Here is a 3,709-nt window from a genome sequence, read left to right as displayed (position 1 = left end):
TAACAAGCAGCCCCAAACAAACACTTGAACCGCCCCTTTAACAAGCAGCCCAAAACAAACACTTGAACCCGCCCCTTTAACAAGCAGCCCCAAAGAAACACATGAACCGCCCCTTTAACAAGCAGCCCCAAACAAACACTTGAACCCGCCCCTTTAACAAGTAGCCCCAAACAAACACTTGAACCGCCCCTTTAACAAGCAGCCCCAAACAAACACATGAACCGCCCCTTTAACACGCAGCCCCAAACAAACACATGAACCGCCCCTTTAACACGCAGCCCCAAACAAACACTTGAACCGCCCCTTTAACAAGCAGCCCCAAACAAACACTTGAACCCGCCCCTTTAACAAGCAGCCCCAAACAAACACTTGAACCGCCCCTTTAACAAGCAGCCCCAAACAAACACTTGAACCCGCACCTTTAACAAGCAGCCCCAAAGAAACACATGAACCGCCCCTTTAACAAGCAGCCCCAAACAAACACTTGAACCGCCCCTTTAACAAGCAGCCCCGAACAAACACTTGATACGCCCCTTTAACAAGAAGCCCCAAAGAAACACTCGAACCGCCCCTTAACAAGCAGCCCCAAACAAACACTTGAACCGCCCCTTTAACAAGCAGCCCCAAACAACCACATGAACCGCCCCTTTAACAAGCAGCCCCAAACAAACACTTGAACCCGCCCCTTTAACAAGCAGCCCCAAACAAACACTTGAACCCGCCCCTTTAACAAGCAGCCCCAAACAAACACATGAACCGCCCCTTTAACAAGCAGCCCCAAACAAACACTTGAACCGCCCCTTTAACAAGCAGCCCCAAACAAACACATGAACCGCCCCTTTAACAAGCAGCCCCAAACAAACACTTGAACCCGCCCCTTTAACAAGCGACCCCAAACAAACACTTGAACCGCCCCTTTAACAAGCAGCCCCAAACAAACACTTGAACCCGCCCCTTTAACAAGCAGCCCCAAACAAACACTTGAACCGCCCCTTTAACAAGCAGCCCCAAACAAACACTTGAACCCGCCCCTTTAACAAGCAGCCCCAAAGAAACACATGAACCGCCCCTTTAACAAGCAGCCCCAAACAAACACTTGAACCGCCCCTTTAACAAGCAGCCCCGAACAAACACTTGAAACGCCCCTTTAACAAGAAGCCCCAAAGAAACACTCGAACCGCCCCTTAACAAGCAGCCCCAAACAAACACTTGAACCGCCCCTTTAACAAGCAGCCCCAAACAACCACATGAACCGCCCCTTTAACAAGCAGCCCCAAACAAACACTTGAACCCGCCCCTTTAACAAGCAGCCCCAAACAAACACTTGAACCCGCCCCTTTAACAAGCAGCCCCAAACAAACACATGAACCGCCCCTTTAACAAGCAGCCCCAAACAAACACTTGAACCGCCCCTTTAACAAGCAGCCCCAAACAAACACTTGAACCGGCCCCTTTAACAAGCAGCCCCAAACAAACACTTGAACCTGCCCCTTTAACAAGCAGCCCCAAACAAACACTTGTACCGCCCCTTTAACAAGCAGCCCCAAACAAACACATGAACCGCCCCTTTAACAAGCAGCCCCAAACAAACACTTGAACCCGCCCCTTTAACAAGCGACCCCAAACAAACACTTGAACTGCCCCTTTAACAAGCAGCCCCAAACAAACACTTGAACCCGCCCCTTTAACAAGCGACCCCAAACAAACACTTGAACCGCCCCTTTAACAAGCGACCCCAAACAAACACATGAACCCGCCCCTTCAACAAGCAGCCCCAAACAACCACTTGAACCCGCCCCTTTAACAAGCGACCCCAAACAAACACATAAACCCGCCCCTTTAACAAGCAGCCCCAAACAAACACATGAACCGCCCCTTTAACAAGCAGCCCCAAACAAACACTTGAACCGGCCCCTTTAACAAGCGACCCCAAACAAACACTTGAACCCGCCCCTTTAACAAGCAGTCCCAAACAAACACTTGAACCCGCCCCTTTAACAAGCAGTCCCAAACAAACACTTGAACCCGCCCCTTTAACAAGCAGTCCCAAACAAACACTTGAACCCGCCCCTTTAACAAGCGACCCCAAACAAACACTTGAACCGCCCCTTTAACAAGCAGCCCCAAACAAACACTTGAACCCGCCCCTTTAACAAGCAGCCCCAAACAAACACATGAACCGCCCCTTTAACAAGCAGCCCCAAACAAACACTTGAACCCGCCCCTTTAACAAGCGACCCCAAACAAACACTTGAACTGCCCCTTTAACAAGCAGCCCCAAACAAACACTTGAACCCGCCCCTTTAACAAGCGACCCCAAACAAACACTTGAACCGCCCCTTTAACAAGCGACCCCAAACAAACACATGAACCCGCCCCTTCAACAAGCAGCCCCAAACAACCACTTGAACCCGCCCCTTTAACAAGCGACCCCAAACAAACACATAAACCCGCCCCTTTAACAAGCAGCCCCAAACAAACACATGAACCGCCCCTTTAACAAGCAGCCCCAAACAAACACTTGAACCGGCCCCTTTAACAAGCGACCCCAAACAAACACTTGAACCCGCCCCTTTAACAAGCAGTCCCAAACAAACACTTGAACCCGCCCCTTTAACAAGCAGTCCCAAACAAACACTTGAACCCGCCCCTTTAACAAGCAGTCCCAAACAAACACTTGAACCCGCCCCTTTAACAAGCGACCCCAAACAAACACTTGAACCGCCCCTTTAACAAGCAGCCCCAAACAAACACTTGAACCCGCCCCTTTAACAAGCAGCCCCAAACAAACACATGAACCGCCCCTTTAACAAGCAGCCCCAAACAAACACTTGAACCGCCCCTTTAACAAGCAGCCCCAAACAAACACTTGAACCCGCCCCTTTAACAAGCAGCCCCAAACAAACACATGAACCGCCCCTTTAACAAGCAGCCCCAAACAAACACTTGAACCCGCCCCTTTAACAAGCAGCCCCAAACAAACACTTGAACCCGCCCCTTTAACAAGCAGCCCCAAACAAACACATGAACCGCCCCTTTAACAAGCAGCCCCAAACAAACACTTGAACCGGCACAAGCAGCGACGCACCAGCACATGACGTGGTGGCCACAGCTTAAACAGATGGAATAAAGCCAGCGGTCTTAGCGGCTGCTGCTTCAAAGTTGGCTTGTGGGTCCCAGCTCCACGAGCCGCTCCCGTTTCTCATCTCACAATCAGAATCAGAAAAGGGATTATTGCCATTGTCGATAGACAAAATTCACTGACATAGGAACTTGTCCTGGTGCTTCATGCAACACAAACAAAACATTGAATACTAAACGGCAACGATGAACAATATGTACATAATAAAATATAAAGTATAACGTTTTGTAGTGCAATAGGAAATTACAGTACACACACACACACTCTCACACACGCTCACACACACACACACACTCTCACACACACACACACACACACACACACGCTCTCACACACGCTCTCACACACACACACACACACGCTCTCATACACGCTCTCACACACACACACACACACACACGCTCTCACACACGCTCTCACACACACACACACACACGCTCTCACACACGCTCTCACACACGCTCTCACACACACATACACACACAGTCTCACACTCACACACTCTCACACACACACACACACTCACACACACACTCTCACACTCACTCACACTCTCACACGCACACA

Source organism: Eucyclogobius newberryi, unplaced genomic scaffold (genome assembly GCF_026437365.1).
Source record: "Eucyclogobius newberryi isolate DKJ021-1_F unplaced genomic scaffold, fEucNew1.0.hap1 SCAF_14, whole genome shotgun sequence".
NCBI lineage: Eukaryota > Metazoa > Chordata > Actinopteri > Gobiiformes > Gobiidae > Eucyclogobius > Eucyclogobius newberryi.
This window is presented reverse-complemented; position numbering follows the sequence as displayed.